The 25,503-nt window shown below is 38.4% G+C and overlaps 1 long non-coding RNA gene across 1 annotated transcript in view; it reads right to left on the bottom strand.

The window, feature by feature from the left end:
- Nucleotides 1-19,007: 19,007 nt before the first annotated feature.
- Nucleotides 19,008-25,503, bottom strand: part of LOC309634965 — a 146,775-nt gene continuing 140,279 nt past the window's right edge. The window contains exon 3 of the long non-coding RNA XR_014248536.1: nt 19,008-21,016. This is a non-coding gene — a long non-coding RNA (uncharacterized lncRNA). The remainder of the gene's footprint in view (nt 21,017-25,503) is intronic.

Here is a 25,503-nt window from a genome sequence, read left to right on the forward strand (position 1 = left end):
CATTTCCCATACATGCACAGGGTAATCTTTTATGAATCCTAAAAATATCCTTCAAAACACCTCCTAAAATACCCTATATATTTTTTGGCTTATAGGAGAGAGGTGAGAAAAGATGGCAGAATTCTATTTTCCTACTTTTAAACTAATTTCTCACCATTTTCAGAGCATTCAACTTTTTCATTTTCACAGAAGGAAAGAACTGGAGTTATCCAGGTCTGGCTTCTTAAACCTTGACTTAGACTTGACTTTACCTTGACTCCAAACATCTTCTAGGACCATAAAAGTATTGTTAAAAATCCTTCCATAATCTAATTGGTTATAAATGTTTTGTCTATTGAGAGCTCTATATAGAGGGTCTTCTTAGTTAGACGTGTCAGCAGTGGATGTCATTCAAGACAAACTGCCCTGGATTGGGACTGTTTTCTGATGCCAGAATCTATGAAGAAAATATAATCCCAGTTCTCTGACTGCTCTTCAACACTATCACAAGTAGATACAAAGGAGAACAGAGTTAGCATAAGAAATAGCCAGAGTAATTCAGCAAAAAGAGTCCTTACTTAAGGCAATCATTTAAGTTGTTGCCCAAACCTAGACATTTATTTTTTTCTGGAAAAAAAGTTCACTGACTATGTTGCTAGGGCAGCTTGCATAAATTGCAACCATTCTAGACAAATGGGACTGATGGTCACACTGCCATTATTGGCTTGGCAAATATTTACTCATCATTCAGGGTCTTGGGCCTCAGGTTTCTTATATTATACCTCAATTTCTTTTAGTCCTACAGGATGGCCAAATTGTGTATAATCTTCAATAGTCAATAACCAGAAAAAATATTTAAATCCTAAAATATTATGTGTTTAAGTAACTATTCTCTAAATATTCTATAAATTCACTGCAACACAAAACCTGTTAGAGGTTTAAACAAACTGGAAAATCATCAGTTCATATGGAGAAGATCTGTTTTCTGTGGAAGGCAAGCTTAATTTGTGCCAGTAGTGAACTTGCACTGACAAAAAAGTGCCATCTTAGGTTTCACTAGTGGAGGTCCAGGCTTGAGAGCATTGGGGAAAGCAGTATTCACCACTGTATCTACTACTGGCCAATCCATACCTGGAATAGTACATCCAGGACGAGCTGGAGCAATTCCAGGCACGAATGATGAGGGCAGCAATGGCCTGGAAACTACCTCATTTCTGGAGAGGTGGAAAATAAGTGGGATACTTAGACTAGAAAAAGAAGACATTACAACTAACTTTACAAACCTGATGCTCTGATGTGGAAAAGAGACTTTCAGAGTTCCAAAGACTAAGACAGTAGCTAACAGACTGAAGTTACAGGGACAACATCTGTGTCAATGTATCCAATTCCTTTCTAATATTCTGATGTGTTCACAAACGGAAAAGATGCCTTGTGAGGGAGTTGGCTCCTGGTTGCTTAAAAGTTCAAGCAGCAGCTGGATTCTTCCATGGGGGAGAGAGGGCAATTAACTAGATCAGGAGTTTCCAAATTGTGCTCTGCAGCATCTGAGGAGGGTCCACAGAAGTGGCTGGGGTGGAGGGCAGTGTAGAATTAGGATGGTGGGGCCGTTCAGTAGCATCAGAGCGCCAGCCTCCAGACCTGACTAACAACAGCAGTTCTGCTTCTGTTTGCTGTTGAATTGTTTTGGTTTTTATTTTTTTCTTTGTTTAACGTAAGGGCTCTGCTTAGTATTTCTTTGGATAAAAAGGGGTGGGAGAAGGTTCTATTAATATATCTGTTTTAAACCATTGACACCAAGGCTTTCTTACAACTCTAAGGTTGTAGGAGTCTGTGATTTTATTTTCATTTATTTTTTTTTTTAATTTATTTATTTATTTATTTATGGCTGCGTTGGGTCTTTGTGTGGTGCACAGGCTTCTCTTGTTGCGGAGCATGGGCTCTAGGGTGTGTGGGCTTCAGTAATTGTGGCACATGGGCTCAGTACTTGTGGCTCACAGGCTCAGTAGTTGTGACGCACGGGCTTAGTCGCTCTGCGGCATGTGGGATCTTCCCGGACCAGGGCTCAAACCCGTGTCCCCTGCATTGGCGGGTGGATCTTAACCACTGCACCACCAGGAAGTCTCAAGTCTGTGATTTTAAATTCAAGAAAGATGTCCACAGTGAACACCCTCATCGTCATTCAGATTTTCTAATAGTCCAGCTCTCAGATTATCTCTTGGTTTGTAACTCTTCAAAAAAAGATTGGAAAAAAGGATGCAACTGGAAATGATTGGTTTTCAAATGTTATGTTCTATGTGTAAAAAATAGGAGTAAGCCAAGGGGTGTAAGGCACCCAAACATTTGACTAAGAACATTAGTCAGTAACTTTGAAGCAATATTTGTTGATGATAAAATACACTTCAGATAACCAAGATGTGGTTGTGCTTATTTTTTTACTCATCTCCAGAAACCCACTTCTCAGGTAATTCTAAAAATAAAGACTAAATTAAATATCTAAAATAAAATTTGACTATAAGGCTTCATTTTTGCTGTATAAAGTTTTCAAATGTCATTAAAATTTTTTTTCAGGGAAACTGACTGGCTGAACATGCTTCTTCACCTTTATCTCCTGACACATCACCCTTGACATACTTGGTCTACATATGATATTGTTTTTATGTTATTTTATTTTTAATTGAAGTATAGTTGATTTACAACATTGTGCCAATCTCCGCTATATAGCAGAGTGACTCAGTTATACACATATATACATCTTTTTTTCATATTCTTTTCCATTATGGTTTATCACAGGATATTGAGTATAGTTCCCTGCGCTACACATTAGAACCTTGTTGTTTATCGATTTTGTTGTGATTTGTATGATTCTTAGCAAGTGTCTTAAAACAACCAGATAACTCATATTCTGAGACTCAAATTGAAAATTGGAAGTGAATGTGAATTGACACTCAGGACTACTGAATACATTTAAAACAATGGGAATAATCATTTGGACATAAACATCCACCCCAGTTCCACTAGGATGACTATAATTTTAAAAAATAAAATAAGCGTTGGTGAAGATGTGGAGAAACTGAAACACTGATACATTGGTGGTGGGAATGTAGACTGGTGCAACCACTGTGGAAGACAATTTGGTATTTCCTCAAAAAAGTTAAACACAGAATTACTATAAGATCCAGCAATTCTACTCCTAGATATATATACAAAATAATTAAAAACAGGGACTTGAACAAATACATGGACATGCATGTTCATAGCAGCATTATTCATAATAGCTAAAAGATATAAATGACATAAGTGTTCAACAGTGGATGAACAGATACATAAATTGTGATATATACATACAATGGAATATTATTCAGCCACAGAAGGAATGAGGTACTGATATACGCTATAACGTGGATGAACCTTGAAAACACTACGCTAAGTGAAAGAAACCAGACACAAAAGGTCACATATTCTCTGATTCAATTTATATGAAATATCCAGAATAGGTAAACTCATAGAGACAGAAGGCAGATAGGTGGTTGCCAGGGCCTGGGAGGTGGAGGTAGGGAAATGGGCAGTAACTGCTTAATGCGTGTGGGTTTCTGTTTGGGGCGATGAAAATGTTTTGGAATGAGATAAAGGTGGTACTAAATTTTAAAACTGTTCACTTTAAAGTGTTTAATTTTATATATGTGAATTTCAGCTTAACTAGAAAACATCTAGAATAAATTAATTTTATGAATCCCCTTGTGGGATAAAATACAAATGTCCTTAACTCTTGAGAACACAATAAATAAACAAACAAACAAAAAGGTTGACCTCAGCTTTCATGCTCAGGGATACCTTCTGTTGTCTGGCTTTTAGATTACATTGTCCAGAAAGATTGCTATGCCCCATTAATATCCATCCATCCATCACTCAGTCACACAGTTAGTTACTCAGCACCCACCCCTTAGAGCCGATGGCAAAAGGCAAACCACCTGCCTCCAAGGAGCTTACAGTCTAGTGGGGAAGACCAGGCCCAGCCATACCACTTGGTATATGTTACCTTACTATATATCTAAGGTGTCTCATCACTTCAGAGATCAGTGAGGGATGGAGAAATAGGGGAGGCCTCCATGGAGGCACCAGAATAACAGTCCAATCTCTAAAGACAGATGGGACTTCTTTAGCATTTTATATACTCAGAGCACTTATCTCACTGGATTTTGACTGTTAACACGTCTCTCTGCCCTTACAGATTGTAAGACACTTGAGGTTAATAAACATGTCCTTGTATTCCAAATGCCTCACAACAGGAATTTTTCTGGGTTCTTGGAGGAAAATCTCTCTTGCAACCATTCTTGCCACACAGAAATTAGGGGTAAATTGCTACAAGAAGATGCACCAAAACTTAGGTCAAAATGTGTGTTTAAATGGACCACTGGGTTATCGCACTGCCTCAGAATGGTTTTTTCTAAGGAAGTGCCGCCCCGAGCTTGGGGACCAAAAGCGGTGTGAAAAGAGAACAGGTGGGTTTACCTGAAACGAATCCAGTTTAAACTTCAGGGCCCATGCAAGTGATGGGCCGCTTGCATGGGCCTCTTCCAAGGTCCTGTTGTTAACTCTGTATTCTGAGTTTTATATTTTTTTTCTCAAAGAGGATCTCCCAAATTGTATAAGCCTCAGGTGAATCTAGATTCACCCTTGGATAAAAGGAACTCAATTGGTTTGATTCGGAGAAAATCAAGGGCTTTTGTAAGGAGTATAGCCTGTACTGCTTAAGAAGATGGGCTGTGGAATCACATTGCCTGGGTTAAAAATCTGATCTATGCCACTTCAAAGCTGCATGACCTTGGGTCTGTTACTTAACCAGTTTAAGCTGTGGTTTCCTCATTAGTTACAAGGAACACCCACTTAATGACAGTGTGTTTTTTCACTCAACTTTATTTACTGAACACAAACTAGGGGCCAGGCCCAGGAGACAGAATCAACAAAGGACATCTCCACAGTAGGAGGAGAAAATATTGGTTGGACAGCAAACTTTTTACTCAGATTTTCAGACGACAGTGTGAAAATGTATGTTATGGTAATTGGTTAGACTTGCATATTACTAAGGGGAAGAAAAAGAAGACTAGAAATCTGAATACCTTTCAGACATGGCAGTGAACAAACACCACTGTCTGCTTGATTTTCCAATATGAGACCCCCAAATGGAGATTTACGAGCTTCTCCTCTTTCTCATGGACTTCATACCGGGAGCATATTTCAGGTGATATTCCAGAAGGAGGTCTTGGTACATGAGGCAGTACTTGTTCAGCAGCTAATGTATAGGAAAACATGTGGTCCCTTCCAGGTTTTTCATTATGGCCAAGAATGTGTGTTGCTGGCAGGCGGGTATTTTTCACAGAAGAAGCCCATTGCCTGCGGAATTCACTCCCTCTGATGGTTCGGCAGAGCCAGAGTCTGGCAAGTTGTAAGGCCTAATACACATGCATTTGTTTCCACAACCTTTTTTTTTTTTTTAACATCTTTATTGGAGTATAATTGCTTTATAATGGTTTGTTAGTTCCTGCTTTATAACAAAGTGAATCAGCTATACATATACATATATCCCCGTATCTCCTCCCTCTTGCATCTCCCTCCCACCCTTCCTATCCCACACCCCTCTAGGTGGTCACAAATCACCGAGCTGATCTCCCTGTGCTATTCGCCTGCTTCCCACTAGTTATCTATTTTACATTTGGTAGTGTATATATGTCCATGCCACTCTCTCACAAAGACGCAGTCTATGTCTGCATCTTTATTCCTGTCCTGCCCCTAGGTTCTTCAGAACCATTTTTTTTTTTTTAAGATTCCATATATATGTGTTAACATACAGTATTTGTTTTTCTCTTTCTGACTTACTTCACTCTGTAGGACAGACTCTAGGTCCATCCACCTCAATACAAATAACTCAATTTCGTTTCTTTTTATGGTTGAGTAATATTCCATTGCATATATGTGCCACATTAACAGATGAATGGGTAAAGAAGATGTGCATTAATTTTGTATCCTGCTACTTTACCAAATTTGTTGATTAGCTCTAGAAGTTTTATGGTAGCATCTTTAGGATCCTCTATGTGCAGTATCATGTCATCTGCAAACAGTGACAGCTTTACTTCTTCTTTTCCGATTTGGATTCCTTTTATTTCTTTTTCTTCTCTGATTGCTGTGGCTAAAACTTCCAAAACTACATTGAATACTAGTGGTGAGAGTGGACAACCCTGTCTTGTTCCTGATCTTAGTGGAAATGGTTTCAGTTTTTCACCATTGAGAACGATGTTGGCTGTGGATTTGTCATATATGGCCTTTATTATGTTGAGGTAAGTTCCCTCTATGCCTACTTTCTGGAGGGTTTTTATCATAAATCGGTGTTGAATTTTGTCAAAAGCTTTTTCTGCATCTACTGAGATGATCGTCTGGTTTTTCTCCTTCAATTTGTTAATATGGTTTATCACATCGATTGATTTGCATATATTGAAGAATCCTTGCATTCCTGGGATAAACCCCACTTGATCATGGTGTATGATCCTTTTAATGTGCTGTTGGAATCTGTATGCTAGTATTTTGTTGAGGATTTTTGCATCTATGTTCATCAGTGATACTGGCCTGTAGTTTTCTTTCTTTGTGACATCTTTGTCTGGTTTTGGTATCAGGGTGATGGTGGCCTTGTAGAATGAGTTTGGGAGTGCTCCTCCCTCTGCTATATTTTGGAAGAGTTTGAGAAGGATAGGTGTTAGCTCTTCATAGATAGAATTTGCCTGTGAAGCCATCTGGTCCTGGGCTTTTGTTTGTTGGAAGATTTTTAATCACAGACTCAATTTCAGTGCTTGTGATTGGTCTGTTTATATGTTCTATTTCTTCCTGGTTCAGTCTCGGAAGGTTGTGCTTTTCTAAGAATGTGTCCATTTCTTCCAGGTTGTCCATTTTATTGGCAGATAGTTGCTTGTAGTAATCTCTCATGATCCTTTGCATTTCTGCAGTGTCACTTGTTACTTCTTTTTCATTTCTAATTCTATTGATTTGAGTCTTCTCCCTTTTTTTCTTAATGAGCCTGGCTAATGGTTTATCAATTTTGTTTATCTTCTCAAAGAACTAGCTTTTAGTTTTATTGATATATGTTATTGTTTTGTTCATTTCTTTTTCATTATTTCTGATCTGATCTTTATGATTTCTTTCCTTCTGCTAACTTTGGGGTTTTTTTGTTCTTCGTTCTCTAATTGCTTTAGGTGTAAAGTTAGGTTGTTTATTTGAGATGTTTCTTGTTTCTTGAGGTAGGATTGTATTGCTATAAATTTTCCTTTTAGAACAGCTTTTGCTGCATCCCATAGGTTTTGGGTCGTCGTGTTTTCATTGTCACTTGTTTCTCAGTAGTTTTTGATTTCCTCTTTGATTTCTTCAGTGATCTCTTGGTTATTAAGGAGTATATTGTTTAGCCTCCATGTGTTTGTATTTTTTACAGATTTTTTCCTGTAATTGATATCTAGTCTCAAAGCATTGTGGTCAGAAAAGATACTTGATATGATTTCAATTTTCTTAAATTTACTAAGGCTTGATTTGTGACCCAAGATATGATCTATCCTGGAGAATGTTTCAGGAGCACTTGAGAAGAAAGTGTATTCTGTGTTTTTTGGATGGAATGTCCTATAAATATCAATTAAGTCCATCTTGTTTAATGTATCACTTAAAGCTTGTGTTTCCTTATTTATTTTCATTTTGGATGATCTGTCCCCGGGTGAAAGTGGGGTGTTAAAGTCCCCTACTATGATTGTGTTACTGTTGATTTCCCCTTTTATGGCTGTTAGCATGTGCCTTATGTATTGAGGTGCTCCTATGTTGGGTGCATAAATATTTACAATTGTTATATCTTCTTCTTGGATTGATCCCTTGATCATTATGTAGTGTCCTTCTTTGTCTCTTATAATAGTCTTTATTTAAAGTCTATTTTGTCTGATATGAGAATTGCTACTCCAGCTTTCTTTTGATTTCCATTTTCATGAAATATCTTTTTCCATCCCCTCACTTGCAGTCTGTATGTGTCCCTAGGTCTGAAGTGGGTCTCTTGTAGACAGCGTACATATGGGTCTTGTTTATGTATCCATTCAGCCAGTCTATGTCTTTTGGTTGGAGCATTTAATCCACTTACATTTAAAGTAGTTATCAATATGTATGTTCCTATGACCATTTTTAAATTGTTTTGGGTTTGTTATTGTAGGTCTTTTCCTTCTCTTGTGTTTCCTGTCTAGAGAAGTTCCTTTAGCATTTGTTGTAAAGCTGGTTTGGTGGTGCTGAATTCTCTTAGCTTTTGCTTGTCTGTAAAGGTTTTAATTTCTCCATCGAGTCTGAATGAGGTACTTGCTGGGTAGAGTAATCTTGGTTGTAGGTATTTCCCTTTCATCACTTTAAATATGTCCTGCCACTCCCTTCTGGCTTGCAGGGTTTCTGCTGAAAGATAAGCTGTTAACCTTATGGGGATTCCCTTGTATGTTATTTGTTGTTTTTCCCTTGCTGCTTTTAATATTTTTTCTTTGTATTTAATTTTTGATAGTTTGATTGATGTGTGTCTTGGCATGTTTCTCCTCGGATTTATCCTGTATGGGACTCTCTGCGCTTCCTGGACTTGATTGACTATTTCCTTTCCCATATTAGGGAAGTTTTCAACTATAATCTCTTCAGATATTTTCTCAGTCCCTTTCTTTTTCTCTTCTTCTTCTGGGACCCCTATAATTAGAATGTTGGTGCATTTAATGTTGTCCCAGAGGTCTCTGAGACTGTCCTCAGTTCTTTTCATTCTTTTTTCTTTATTCTGCTCTGCAGTAGTTTTTTCCACTATTTTATCTTCCAGGTCACTTATCCGTTCTTCTGCCTCAGTTATTCTGCTATTGATTCCTTCTAGAGAATTTTTAATTTCATTTATTGTGTTGTTCATCATTGTTTGTTTGCTCTTTAGTTCTTCTAGGTCCTTGTTAAACGTTTCTTGTATTTCCTCCATTCTATTTCCAAGATTTTGGATCATCTTTACTCTTATTATTCTGATTTCTTTTTCAGGTAGACTGCCTATTTCCTTTTCATTTGTTTGGTCTGGTGGGTTTTTACCTTGCTCCTTCATCTGCTGTGTGTTTCTTTGTCTTCTCGTTTTGCTTAACTTACTGTGTTTGGGGGCTCCTATTTGCAGGCTGCAGGTTCATAGTTCCCGTTGTTTTTGGCGTCTGCCCCCAGTGGCTAATGTTGGATCAGTGGGTTGTGTAGGCTTCCTGGTAGAGGGGACTGGTGCCTGTGTTCTGGTGGATGAGGGTGGATCTTGTCTTTCTGGTGGGCAGGACCACGTCTGGTGGTGTGTTTTAGGGTGACTGTGACCTTATTATGATTTTAGGTAGCCTCTCTGCTAATGGGTGGGGTTGTGTTCCTGTCTTGCTAGTTGTTTGGCATAGGGTGTCCAGCACTGTAGCTTGCTGGTCGTTGAGTGGAGCTGGGTCTTAGCAATGAGATGGAGGTCTCTTTGAGAGCTTTCACTGTTTGATATTACATGGAGCCGGGAAGTCTCTGGTGGACCAATGTCCTGAACTCAGCTCTCCCACCTCAGAGGCACAGGCCTGACAACTGGCCAGAGCACGAAGACCCTGTCAGTCACATGGCTCAGAAGAAAAGGGAGAAAAAAAGAAGGAAAGAAAGGAAGGAAGGAAGGAAGGGAGGAAGGAAGAAAGAAAGGAAAAAAGTAAAGTTATTAAAATAAAAAATATTAAAAATTAAAAAATTAAAAAGTAATAAAAAAAGGAAAGAAAGAAGAGAGCAACCAAACCAAAAAACAAATCCACCAATGATAACAAGCGCTAAAAAGTCTACTAAAAAAGCAAAACAAAACAAAACAAAATGGACAGACAGAACCCTAGGACAAATGGTAAAAGCAAAGCTATATAGACAAAATCACACAAAGAAGCATACACATACACACTCACAAAAAGAGAAAAAGAAAAAAAATATATATATCTATATATTAAAAAAAGGAGGAAGAGAGCAACCAAATCAATAAACAAATCTACCAATGATAATAGACTCTAAATACTAAACTAAGATAAACATAAAGCCAGGAACGAATTAGATGCAGAAAGCAAACCCCAAGTCTACATTGCTCCCAAAGTCCACCCTTTTGATTTTGGGATGATTCATTGTCTATTCAGGTATTCCACAGATGCAGGGTACATTAAGTTGATTGTGGAGATTTAATCCGCTGCTCCTGAGGCTGCTGGGAGAGATTTCCCTTTCTCTACTTTGTTCGCACAGCTCCCGGGGTTCAGCTTTGGATTTGGACCCGCCTCTGCGTGTAGGTCGCCTGAGGGCATCTGTTCTTTGCTTAGACAGCACGGAGTTAAAGGAGCAGCTGATTCAGGGGCTCTGGTTCACTCAGGCTGGGGGGAGGGATGGGTACGGATGCAGGGCAAGCCTGCGGCGGCAGAGGCCGGCGTGATGTTGCAACAGCCTGATGCACGCCGTGTGTTCTCCCGGGGAAGTTGTCCCTGGATCACGGGACCCTGGCCGTGGCGGGCTGCACAGGCTCCCAGGAGGGGAGGTGTGGATAGTGACCTGTGCTCACACACAGGCTTCTTGGTGGCAGCAGCAGTAGCCTTAGTGTCTCATGCCCGTCTCTGGGGTCCGCGCTGATAGCTGCGGCTCGTGCCCGTCTCTGGAGCTCGTTTAGGTGGCGCTCTGAATCCCCTCTCCTCGCGCACCCCGAAACAAAGAGGGAAGAAAAAGTCTCTTGCCTCTTCGGCAGCTCCAGACTTTTTCCCGGACTCCCTCCCGGCTAGCTGTGGCGCACTAACCCCCCTTCAGGCTGTGTTCATGCCGCCAAACCCAGTCCTCTCCCTGGGATCCGACCGAAGCCCGAGCCTCAGCTCCCAGCCCCTGCCCGCCCCGGCGGGTGATAGACAAGCCTCTCGGGCTGGTGAGTGCTGGTCGGCACCAATCCTCTGTGCAGGAATCTCTCCGCTTTGCCCTCTGCACCCCTGTGGCTGCGCTCTCCTCTGTGGCTCCGAAGCTTACCCCCTCCGCCACCCGCAGTCTCCGCCCGCGAAGGGGCTTCCTAGTGTGTGGAAACCTTTCCTCCTTCACAGCTCCCTCCCAGAGGTGCAGGTCCTGTCCCTATTCTTTTGTCTCTGTTTTTTCTTTTTTCTTTTGCCCTACCTAGGTATGTGGGGAGTTTCTTGCCTTTTGGGAGGTCTGAGGTCTTCTGCCAGCATTCAGTAGGTGTTCTGTAGGAGTTGTTCCACGTGTAGATGTATTTCTGATGTATTTGTGGGGAGGAAGGTGATCTCCATGTCTTACCCCTCCACCATCTTGAAGGTCTCCTCCACAACCTTTTAATTAAGGTTGTATCTGGAGCTTTGAATTGAATTTTTATATGGCAGAGAGGCAACTTCTTGTGTGCTAACAGCTTCACTGCTGTGCAGCACAAACTCAGGGATCTGCATATGCCAACAAAGCTACCCTTGAATGTATATAATATCTTCAAGTTATATGAGGAAGAAGCCAAGTTCAACGGCAAGAGGAGCTGTAGCTCTGAAGAAGCAAGAGATGGGTCACATTTGTGAATTGGGTGCAGTATCCCCACCCATATGAATGGAAATGATTTTCTCAGTTCTGTTCAAAATCTTTGTTGAATATCTACTTTTTTTTGTTTTTTGTTTTTTAATCTGAGATTTAATCCAAAACAAAGACTGTCAACAGAAATATCAAATTATTCAGGCTAAAAGTTCTACTTCAGGCATTGTTTTTCACATTGGCAGCCCATGTTACACAAATTAACTTGATGGCATAATCATTATTTCATTCCACTTGACATGAGCACAGTCCAAGTTTCTCTCTTCCATTCTTCTCTTTTTATTAATAGAATAAAAAAGTCTTCTTTGCTTTATTTCAGATTTAACAAACCACTGATGGGAAAAAAAAGGGAAAGTGAATCTTCCCTTCCAAACCCTGGGTAACCTTGGCAGCACGTAAGCCTCTATCAAAGGCAAACAAGGCTGTAAATAACAATTATTTCCCATTCACAAAAGCTGTCTTTGACAGTCCAAGAAATAACAAATTACAAGTGAATAGCCCCCAAGAGGATTTAAGCACTTTAATCATTCTGAACCTGTTTTGATGTTGTTTCTGTAGAGTGGAATTATTAACTAACTCCTTTGAGGAACTACAACAAAGTTTGTGATTTCTGGGTGTTCTACCCAACCAGAGTTAGAGGCCGAAAAATCCACTGTCAAGGATTTTTTGAAAAATTAAAACAGCTAAGATATTTTGAGGGCCTCAAATTCAGGAATATACACTGCTTCCTTTATAGTACCTAAAAAGGTACTAAAGAAGCTTGATATATATTGCCTGTTCTTAGGAAACTTTTCTAATAGGGAGTCAGAATACATTCATTCTTTCGGTTCATTTGCCTGCATTTATTCTTTTCTAATGAATTCTTACAGTGTTGGCAAAGGAACAGGAGCACAGTTAGTATAGGTACACCAACCTATGCCTGTAGTTGGTATAGTGTTGGTATAGGTATCCCTATAGAGTTCATACTTCATGAATGCATCTAAACCTATGTATATGTGAGGCAAGGAATGAAGGTTGAACAGAAAGAGCTCTCATCATGCCAGGAAGTGGCTGTGTGACTGGGTGTGACCTTCTGAGCTGCAGTTGTTTTCACTGTAAGAGGCTCTTCCCAGTTATAAAACTCTCTGCTTACAGTCCTAGTAACACACTATTCAGACAACTGTAACTACTGCAGTCACTTCCAGGCAGGTGCTGTTCAAGGATGCTACAATAAGACCAGGTAATAATGATGAATCAAGGATTCATCAGATGAGTGGTTCACACAATGCACAATTGAAGAGCACCCAATTGTGAAGACTCTTGAACTATGTAACTAGATTTTTATTCTGTTTTGATACATAACAGAGTCCCTAAATGGAATTATACTTAAGACTAAGAAGAGGCAGCTGGTGGTAATGTAGGTATAATTCTATCAAGAAATTCAGCTGGAGCCACAATGCAAAAATGAGATGGGTCAGGTGATTAGATTTGTATATGTATCTACTATTTCCAGAAAATGACAATTTCTGGTATTATTAAAAAAAATAATACCCACAGCTTCTTTCTATGAACATATTTCTGTATCCCAAATTGCTGTAGTATGACCCTAATATTATTTTGTCATGCATACTTTATCACAGACATGGAATGTAAGCTACCCTGTATATTTTAAAACTGTTTTTGCTTTTCAAGCATTAGAGCTCAATTACAGATTTACAAGCTAAAAATGCTTTGCTACATCACTACAGTTCTTCTGACAGAAAAACAGGAGTTCTACCTGTTCAAATACCAGAGCTGCTTCTGCCTAAGGCATTGAGGAGGAATTCGACGAGTTAATAATTAGGGGCACTTCATTCTGATCCTTCAACAAAGGCAATTATTTCAGTTTTAAATATCGGGGTCACATTTTTATGCTACAGTTGATTCAGAGAGATATCTGTAAAATATGTAACATTCAGAAGGCCTTTTCTCTTAGATTATTCCAAAATGCTAGACTAGCACTTTAGATCTGGGAATTTGGGACTAAGGCATAATTAGAAGAAAGCCCGGCATTGACAACAGTGATCCAATGCCTTTTTTCTCCCCAAGAGGAAACTATAACGGATATGCTTAGTCTCTATTCGTGAAATCATAGTGTGACAGTCATTACTCTTTAAGATTTAAACAACAGTTACCACAATAAGTTAAAATTCTACTAGAGAGTATAAATCCTGATTCTTAGGGTGAATGTATATTTCCATTCTTGCAGATCAAAAACATTTTGAATATTGGCATTTTCATATGATTCAATCTACTATTTGGATTTAGATAAACGTTTTTACATTTCATATAGATTTTATAACTTTGTATGTCATAACTGCAGCCACTCTAATTTCTAATTAAATGGTTAATTTATCTAGTATGTTATGGACTCTTCCCCTAGAGGACATGGTTTAGCACTGAACTTTTCAATAATTAAGTTAACGTGGAAGTGAATAGTTTTTACCTGCATGTACATTAGTAATTATACTTTGGTTTTTGTCCTGAGGCTAGAGGAAAGCTTGCAAATTTGAACATCACCTGGGTTGTTTCTGAGATTTCTATCAATGACGAGGCAGCCACGCATCAGGGTTAAGTCCCAGCAACATAATCCCTTTTATTATTGGATCAACAAAAGTCATCAAAACGTAATATCTAGGGCTCTTGATATTTAATGTATTTTAAATCTATGAAACAATTAATGAACACTCACTGCTTACACATTGTACAGTATTCATTATATACAACACTATTCATAGTTCACTTCAAATGCCAGCCTTAAGCAATGGGAATATTCCTTGAGCAAAACATAAATAAATCACTGCAGTGGAATTCAATTAGATTAAATCTGCTGTTCTCTGGTACAGTAGCAGAGGAGTGGCAATGCCTGAAAGCACAGTCATGTAGCTCCTGATTTGGAACAAGTCCACTAGGTTCTGCCCTTGGAAACTAAGAAAGAGTAGGGCATGCTTCGTGAATGAGTTTGCACTGTAGCAGAAAGAACCAAAGAAAAACTTGGCCTTCTTCCCTCAGCACTTCCAAAAAGACACAAACTGTACATTGAAGGGTGCAGACAGAAGAAATCTCTCCAAGTTAAGCTCCAGGGAAAGGTCTGCTTTGTCTTCCTTGGAAACTCACAAAGATACTAGTGTGGAGTTTAAGGATTGTCAGATTTCCCTTTAACTGGGAACATGCCAAGTGGCCCAGACATCCCTAGTCACTCATGGGTCACAGAAAAAAAAAAAAAAACAAATTGTGTTGGAGAGTGTATGGAAAGGAATTGGATAGTTTCCCATTTTGAGGATAGCCAAAGAGTGATTCTGATCTACTGAGGAGCGGATGGAAGGAGAAAGGAGGAGAGGAGTTTGAGCTGCAGATCTCATCCCGGTATTCAGGTAGGTTTCAACTTTTCGATAAAATTCTTAACAGAATCTTACTTATGAATTTTACGTTGTGAAAAAAGACAAAACTTAACTAAAAGCACCAGTAAAATCTCAAATACCAAAAACAACAATCTGTGGTTCTTTCAGTTTTAGGTGAAGTGTCTCTAAATGGATTTTCACTTGACATTTTCCTTCCTTCTTTATGATGGAGAAAAGCAAACATTTTTCTTTTTGATTAAAATATGTGTATCTGGACAATACTATCTGTGAACTACTCGATGGTGGCACTCAATAACTGATCAAATGACAGATAACAATGAAATCTTTGGGATTGGAACCAAGATGGCAGAGTAGAAGGACGTGCTCTCACTCCCTCTTGCGAGAACACGAGAATCACAACTAGCTGCTGGACAATCATCGACAGGAAGACACTGGAACTCACGAAAAAAGACACCCCACAACCAAAGACAAAGGAGAAGCCACAATGGGACAGTAAGGAGGGTGCAATCACAATAAAATCAAATCCCATGACCACTGGGTAGGTGACTCACAGACTGGAGAACACCTATACCACAGAGTCCACCCACTGGAGTAAAGGGTCTGAGCCCCACATCAGGCTTCCCAACCTGGGGGTCCGGCAATGGGAGGAGGAATTCCTAGAGAGTCAGACTTTGAAGGCTACTGGGATTTGATTGCAGGACTTCAACAGAACTGGGGGAAACAGAGACTCCACTCTTGGAGGGCAAACACAAAGCAGTGTGCACATCGGGACCCAGGGGAAGGATCAGTGACCCCAGGGGAGACTGAACCAGACCTACCTGCTAGTGTTGGAGGGTCTCCTGCAGAGGCGGGGGGTGGCTGTGTCTCACCGTGAGGACAAGGACACTGGCAGCACAAGTTCTGGGAAGTACTCCTTGGCATGAGCCCTCCCAGAGTCCGCCACTAGCCCCACCAAAAAGGCCAGGTAGGCTCCAGTGTTGGGTTGCCTCAGGCCAAACAACCAACAGGGAGGGAACCCAGGCCCACCCATCAACAGTCAAGCCAATTAAAGTTTTACTGAGCTCTGCCCACCAGAGTAACAGTCAGCTCTACCCACCACCAGTCCCTCGCATCAGGAAACTTGCATAAACCTCTTAGATAGCCTCATCCACCAGAGGGCAGACAGCAGAAGCAAGAAGAACTACAATCTTGCAGCCTGTGGAACAAACACCACATTCACAGAAAGATAGACAAGATGAAAAGGCAGAGGGCTATGTACCAGATGAAGGAACAAGATAAAACCCCAGAAAAACAACTGAATGAAGTGGAGATAGGCAACCTTACATAAAAAGAATTCCAAATAATGATGGTGAAGATGACCCAGGACCTCGGAAAAAGAATGGAAGCAAAGATCGAGAAGATGCAAGAAATGTTTAACAAAGACCTAGAAGAATAAAAGAACAAACACACAGAGATGAACAATACAATAACTGAAATGAAAACTACACTAGAGGGAATCAATAGCAGAATAACTGAGGCAGAAGAACGGATAAGTGACCTGGAAGACAGAATGGTGGAATTCACTGCTGTGGAACAGAATAAAGAAAAAAGGATGAAAAGAAATGAAAGCAGCCTAAGAGACCTCTGGGACAACATTAAACGCAACAACATTCGCTTTATAGAGGTCCCAGAAGGAGGAGAAAGAGAGGAAGGACCCAAGAAAATATTTGAAGAGATTATAGTCGAAAACGTCCCTAACATGGGAAAGGAAATAGCCACCCAAGTCCAGGAAGCGCAGAGAGTCCCATACAGGATAAACCCAAGGAGAAACATGCCGAGACACATAGTAATCAAAGTGGCAAAAATTAAAGACAAAGAAAAATTATTGAAAGCAGCAAGGGAAAAACGACAAATAACATACAAGGGAACTCCCATAAGGTTAACAGCTGATTTCTCAGCAGAAACTCTACAAGCCAGAAGGGAGTGGCATGATATACTTAAAGTGATGAAAGGGAAGAACCTACAACCAAGATTACTCTACGCAGCAAGGATCTCATTCAGATTCGATGGAGAAATCAAAAGCTTAACAGACAAGCAAAAGCTAAAAGAATTCAGCACCACCAAACCAGCTCTACAACAAATGCTAAAGGAACTTCTCTAAGTGGGAAACACAAGAGAAGAAAAGGACCTACAGAAACAAACCCAAAACAATTAAGAAAATGGTCATAGGAACATACATATTGATAATTACCTTAAACGTGAATGGATTAAATGCTCCAACCAAAAGACACAGGCTTGCTGAATGGATACAAAAACAAGACCCATATATATGCTGTCTACAAGAGACCCATTTCAGACTTAGGGACATATTCAGACTGAAAGTGAGGGGATGGAAAAAGGTATTCCATGCAAATGGAAATCAAAAGAAAGCTGGAGTAGCAATACTCATATCAGATAAAATAGACTTTAAAATAAAGAATGTTACAAGAGACAAGGAAGGACACTACGTAATGATCAAGGGATCAATCAAAGAAGAAGATATAACAGTTATAAATATATATGCACCCAACATAGGAGCGCCTCAATACATAAGGCAACTGCTAACAGTTATAAAAGAGGAAATCGACAGTAATACAATAATAGTGGGGACTTTAACACCTCACTTACACCAATGGACAGATCATCCAAAATGAAAATAAATAAGGAAACAGAAGCTTTAAATGACACAATAGACCAGATAGATTTAATTGATATTTATAGGACATTCCATCCAAAAACAGCAGATTACACTTTCTTCTCAAGTGTGCATGGAACATTTTCCAGGATAGATCACATTTTGGGTCACAAATCAAGCTTCAGTAAATTTAAGAAAATTGAAATCATATCCAGCATCTTTTCTGATCACAACACTATGAGATTAGAAATGAATTACAGGGAAAAAAACGTAAAAAACACAAACACATGGTGGCTAAACAAGATGTTACTGAATAACCAAGAGATCACTGAAGAAATCAAAGAGGAAATCAAAAAATACCTAGAGACAAATGACAATGAAAACACGACGATCCAAAACCTATGGGATGCAGCAAAAGCAGTTCTAAGAGGGAAGTTTATAGCTATACAAGCCTACCTCAAGAAACAAGAAACAATGCAAATAAACAATCTAACCTTACACGGAAAGGAACTAGAGAAAGAAGAACAAACAAAATCCAAAGTTCGCAGAAGGAAAGAAATCATAAAGATCAGAGCAGAGGGCTTCCCTGGTGGCGCAGTGGTTGAGAATCTGCCTGCCAATGCAGGGGACATGGGTTCGAGCCCTGGTCTGGGAAGATCCCACATGCCGCGGAGCAACTGGGCCCGTGAGCCACAATTACTGAGTCTGCGCTTCTGGAGCCTGTACTCCGCAACAAGAGAGGCCGCGATAGTGAGAGGCCCGCGCACCGCGATGAAGAGTGGCCCCCGCTTGCCACAACTAGAGAAAGCCCTCGCACAGAAACGAAGACCCAACACAGCCATAAATAAATAAAAATAAATACATTTAAAAAAACAAAACAAAAGAAAACACAGAGGCCCCCCATCACTGCTCATAAAACCATTGTTTAAAAAAAAAAAAAAAAAGATCAGAGCAGAAATAAATGAAATAGAAACAAAGAAAACAATAGCAAAGATCAATAAAACTAAAAGCTGATCCTTTGAGAAGATAAACAGAATTGATAAACCATTAGCCAGACACATCAAGAAAAAGAGGGAGAGGACTCAAATCAATAAAATTAGAAATGAAAAAGGAGAAGTTACAACGCACACTGCAGAAATACAAAGCATCCTAAGAGACTACTACAAGCAACTCTATGCCAATAAAATGGACAACCTGGAAGAAATGGACAGATTCTTAGAAAGGTATAACCTTCCAAGACTGAACCAGGAAGAAATAGAAAATATCAACAGACCAATCACAAGTCATGAAATTAAGACTGTGATTAAAAATCTTCCAACAAACAAAAGTCCAGGACCAGATGGCTTCACAGGTGAATTCTATCAGTTAGAGAAGAGCTAACACCCATCCTTCTCAAACTCTTCCAAAAAATTGCAGAGGAATGAACACTCTCAAACCCATCCTATGAGGTCACAATCACCCTGATACCAAAACCAGACAAAGATACTACAAAAAAAAAATTACAGACCAATATCACTGATGAATATAGATGCAAAAATCCTCAACAAAATACTAGCAAACAGAATCCAACAACACATTAAAAGGATCATACACCATGATCAAGTGGGATTTATCCCAGGGATGCAAGGATTCTTTAATATAGGCAAATCAATCAATGTGATACACCATATTTACAAATTGAAGAATAAAAACCATATGATCATCTCAATAGATGCAGAAAAAGCTTTTGACAAAATTCAACACCCATTTATGATAAAAACTCTCCAGAAAGTGGGCATAGAGGGAACCTACCTCAACATAATAAAGGCCATATACGACAAACCCACAGCAAACATCATTCACAATGGCGAAAAACTGAAAGCATTTCCTCTAAGATCAGGAACAAGACAAGGATGTACACTCTCACCACTATTATTCAACATAGTTTTGGAAGTCCTATCCACGGCAATCAGAGAAGAAAAAGAAATAAAAGGAATACAAATTGGAAAAGAAGAAGTAAAGCTGTCACTGTTTGCAGATGACATGATACTATACATAGAGAATCCTAAAGATGCCACCAGAAAACTACTAAAGCTAATCAATGAATTTGGTAAAGTTGCAGGATACAAAATTAATGCACAGAAATCTCTTGCATTCCTATACACTAATGATGAAATATCTGAAAGAGAAATTAAGGAAACACTCCCATTTACCACTGCAACAAAAAGAATAAAATACCTAGGAATAAACCTACCTAGGGAGACAAAAGACCTGTAGGCAGAAAACTATAAGACACTGATGAAAGAAATTAAAGATGATATCATCAGATGGAGAGATATACCATGTTCTTGGATTGGAAGAATGAATATTGTGAAAATGACTATACTACCCAAAGCAATCTACAGATTCAATGCAATCCCTATCAAACTACCAATGGCATTTTTTACAGAACTAGAACAGAAAATCTTAAAATTTGTATGGAGACACAAAAGACCCCAAATAGCCAAAGCAGTCTTGAGGGAAAAAAACGGAGCTGGAGGAATCAGACTCCCTGACTTCAGACTATATTACAAAGCTACAGTAATCAAGACAATATGGCACTGGCACAAAAACAGAAATATAGATCAATGGAACAAGATAGAAAGCCCAGAGATAAACCCATGCACCTATGGTCAACTAATTTATGACAAAGGAGGCAAGGATATACAATGGAGAAAAGACAGTCTCTTCAATCAACCGTGCTGGGAAAAGTGGACAGCTACATGTAAAAGAATGAAATTAGAACACTCCCTAACACCATACACAAAAATAAACTCAAAATGGATTCGAGACCTAAACGTAAGACCGGACACTATAAAACTCTTAGAGGAAAACATAGGAAGAACGCTCTTTGACATAAATCACAGCAAGATCTTTTTTGATCCACCTCCTGAAGTAATTGAAATAAAAACAAAAATAAACAAATGGGACCTAATGAAACTTCAAAGCTTTTGCACAGCAATGGAAACCATAAACAAGATGAAAAGACCCTCAGAATGGGAGAAAATATTTGCAAATGAAGCAACGGACAAAGGATTAATCTCCAAAATATATAAACAGCTCATGCAGCTCAATATTAAAAAACAAACAATCCAATCCAAAAGTGGACAGAAGACCCAAATAGACATTTCTCCAAAGAAGACATACAGATGGCCAAGCACATGAAAAGCTGCTCAACATCACTAATTATTAGAGAAATGCAAATCAAAGCTACAATGAGGTATCACCTCACACCAGTCAGAATGGGCATCATCAGAAAATCTACAAACAATAAATGCTGGAGAGGGTGTGGAGAAAAGGGAACCCTCTTGCACTGTTGGTGGGAATGTAAATTGATACAGCCACTATGGAAAACAGTATGGAGGTTCCTTAAAAAAAACTAAAAATAGAATTACCATATGATCCAGCAATCCCACTACTGGGCATATACCCAGAGAAAACCATAATTCAAAAAGACACATGCACCCCAATGTTCATTGCAGCACTGTTTACAATAGCCAGGTCATGGAACCAACGTAAATGCCCATTGACAGACGAATGGATAAAGAAGATCTGGTACATATATACAATGTAATATTACTCAGCCATAAAAAAGGAACGAAATTGGGTCATTTGTTGAGACGTGGGTGGATCTAGAGACTGTCATACAGAGTGAAGGAACTCAGAAAGAGAAAAACAAATATCCTATATCAACGCATATATGGTGGAACTTAGAAAAATGGTACAGATGAACTGGTTTGCAGGGCAGAAATTGAGACACAGATGTAGAGAACAAACGTATGGACACCAAGCGGGGAAAGCGGCGGGGTGGTGGTGGTGGTGGTGGGATAAATTGGGAGATTGGGATTGACATGTATATACTGATGTGTATAAAATGGATGCCTAATAAGAACCTGCTGTATAAAAAAATAAATAAAATGAAATTCAAACCTAAAAAAATAAACAAAAAAACCCAATGATATCTTTAATTTAACTTGGTTATGAAAGTTCTCTGCACTTTGAACATCAAATGCAGTCGAATCTGCTTTTAAGATGGGGTAAAATAGAGACGGAGGCTCAGGAATAGGTAAAGACAAATTCCCTGTCCATCCACAATGCAGCTGGGTAGGGACAAAAATTGGTTTATGGGAATTGGAGGAGCTGGTGCATTTGGCTGCAAAATTAAATAAGTTCAACTGTAGAGGTGCAAAGGTATTTTGTCACTTGTGCTGTCCATTTAATTGAGAGTGTCGGGCTTCCCTGGTGGCGCAGTGGTTGAGAATCTGCCTGCCAATGCAGGGGACACGGGTTTAAGCCCTGGTCTGGGAAGATCCCACATCCTGCGGAGCAACTGGGCCCGTGAGCCACAATTACTGAGCCTGCGCATCTGGAGCTTGTGCTCCGCAACAAGAGAGGCCACAACAGTGAGAGGCCCGCGCTCCGCGATGAAGAATGGCCCCCACTCGCCGCAACTAGAGAAAGCCCTCGCACAGAAACAAAGACCCAACACAGCCAAAAATTAATTAATTAATTAATTTTTTTAAAAAAAGTATGTAGCTGACAAAATACCATAATGTGTACTATCTTTAAGTAAACATCCACTGGATGTCCAGAATATATATGTGCTAAAAAAAAAAAAAAAATTGAGAGTGTCCATGTCTAGAAGCATCTCACTAGTGCAGAGGCATCCAGAATGAAATTCTCAGAGATAACTGTACAAATGCTGTATCACTGGTTGTAAAACAAAAGTATTATACATGACTTTTTAATATCTCCTAAGAGGGACATAATAAGGAAAATATATTTGCTTTCCAAGAAAACATATCAAATAAGGTAAATGTTTCAATATGTAAGAAAACATTTTCATTAATATTCTTCATAAAATTGTTTCATAAAAAAGCTTACATATGAATATAATTTTTCATTTAAATAGATTTACTCTTTGATGTTAATAGACTTAGCTGCTCAAATTAATTTTAAATTTTGTGAAAAACATTATAAAACATTGGCTTTGTTATGATCTATGGAATTATTTTTTAATATTTCTTTGTACCCTTGAGCAATTTAAAATCTGTGAAGTAATACATTCTTCCATAGGAAGCAATCACTATGGTGATTATGAAACCTTAATTTTTATATTAAACAGAAGCATTAGGCTTTAGAGTTTATCGAGGCAACAAAATGAAATACACAACTGCCTTGAAATATTATCCGCAAGTAATAAAATATTTATACATGACTTAACTGTTTTTATATAAATAATGTCGATTTTTAATCCATTACAGTCGAGGTGTGAATAGTGTAAATTAATGGAGGTAAATACTTCTGCTGAGTGCTCTCGCGTGAACTGCAATCAAAATTAAGACCTATAATTTAGCAAGATAAAGTCACCTCTAACTTACTCTTTGTTAATTTCAAACAAGGGGAATTAAATGTCATTATTAAAATTAGGCATTATGGAATTAAAACGTTCCATGTGCAATGTTTGTCAGTCCCTACCAGTTTACTCAGTGTTACATAAAGTTATAAAATTTACCTTTAAGAGTTCCATTAAATAATTCTAAGACTTCATAAAATCATCTCCATATACGGAAAGCTCCTAGCTAACCCCCAAATTGCAAACATATCTGAAATGAAGATGGTATCAAATATCTCATGATTAGATTGCTGTTTTCAGTCTGATATTCTGATAAAATGTACTTGGATCAATTTCAGACTGCCCTTTCCAAATTTAAACTGCAGGAGTACAGACTATTTCACTTACTCAATGGAATTCAATAAAATCAAAATGGAAAACATAGAAGGTGATAAAACAATGACTTTATGTATTGAATAAAAATAATTCCGTGAAAATAAAAAGAATAAAATATTGACCACATTGCACTTTCCAACTGCTGTGTAAGTTATGTTGGTATAAAGCTATGTTATGACCTATTCTGAGATGTCTCTTTGGCAGCTTGACACTGTCACAAGCTGGTGTTAAGCTGTTTTATCTGTGAAGTTTCCTGTAAAGTTATGTGTAAAAATATAATCATGTTTTCTTTCAGGTTTTTCTACGATAAAAGTATAGTTTAACTCTTTCTAGCAGATGAGGATAATTCATTGCAATATAAAGCCCAATTTTCATCATGATTACACGCCATTCCTTGGCATGTCAGTGAACAAAATGTATTGTACTTAAAACTGAGTGCTCAAAAACATATATGTAGATGGACAAATAAACTGGGGGATATGTTATGACCCGTTTTTGGGGAATTTTAGACATTACCCATGTAATTATTTACATTTCAAATAATGAGTGTATTTACCTACAACATCTATTGTGTTAGCTTAATGAAGGAAGATAATGATATTGGATAGAACTATATTTATGTTATATATTTTAGCTGATTTTAACAATCAAAAACAAGCAGAATTGGAAATTACCATAGATAACCCCCAAATCTCATTTAAAGGCATAGTTTCAAATTTCTTTAAAACTCTGCTTGATGCAACAGGAAGAGAAGTGGATTGGGAGCCAATAGACATGGCTGAACTTGGACAAGATATTTCACCTTCCTAATGTTTGGTTCTCATTATACTGTAAATAAAACATGGGGCTAAATTTCTCTGATATCTATTGGATACTCTAAGGTCCTTTTCAGCCTCAACATTGCATGATCCTTTCAGTCTGTCCCTGAGAGCCTTTATCTTCAAATTTCATATCCATTTATTTTTCCTGACAGGACTTCTGATAGTCAAATGGTTGAAATGGCCAAAAGAAGACAGAAAGAAAAAAATTAAAAAACTAGAGAAGGTATAGCTGAATAAACAACCTTTGATAAAGCAAGAATTTACAGTGAACTGCCAAGTTTTACAAAGATATTTAAATATGTTTTTTTAATGTGCTACATTAAAATAATGAGGACAAAGTGATTATTGACAAATAAAGTGCCCTTGAATGAATTTGGAGATCTTGACCCCTTAGTACCACTGATATTGACTGTAGGATGCTTTGAATATGCCAGGGTACTCAGTGAAGATAAAAGCACATTAAAAAGAAGAACACTACATGACGAAAGGAGAAAGAAATTAAAAATTAAAACATAAAATTGGTCAAGCCATAAAAATATAATTTAAAAAGTCCTCTGAGGCATTCTACCATGATTAACATAAAAAGTTGTACCATTTTCAATTAAAAATGGAGATAATTCATTATAAAATGAAATGTAGGCCTCTCCAAGTATTATTTCATATAAGTCCTTTCAGAGATCACCAAAAAGGCTTAGTTTAAACAATATTACCATGAAAGAATATTCTGGAATATCTTAATGATCTGTTTAAAATGTCAAATAAAATTGATAGCTATCACCATTAATATATCTGCTCTACCTAGCAAAGGAAATATAGTAACCATTCACTATAAGCAATTACTTTGAGAGATTCTGTGATTATCCTGATATTTCAAATAAAAGCAGATTGTTTTACTTGCACTATATAGCAAACTGACTGTTAGTATTTTATACTTCTTCAGTAAAAAGACAGCAATTTTGAGAAATTCTGAATCCCCAAGAATTGATTTGACACTTTTTGGACTGATTAACCACATGGTGCCTTGTACATAGTAAGTTCTCAATAAAAATTGAATGAAGTTGCCAAAGCCCTATTTTCCTTAAGTTAGTTCCCACTAAAAACTATTCCCAGCTTCATCATTGTACCTTAGCAGCAGCTCTCAAAGAGAGTTTTCTGGGTTGTTGATGTTACATGAACATGCCCAACAGGGGTTAAATGATGTTACATGTGTTCCTTGGCAGAAATTCTCTGAAATGTTAACATGCTAATATACATTACGAGTCTCCAAGGGGGATATATGGTACGTAGCAACCCCAAATAGATTTGTTCTGTATC

Source organism: Balaenoptera borealis (assembly GCF_965194805.1).
Source record: "Balaenoptera borealis genome assembly, chromosome: 9".
NCBI lineage: Eukaryota > Metazoa > Chordata > Mammalia > Artiodactyla > Balaenopteridae > Balaenoptera > Balaenoptera borealis.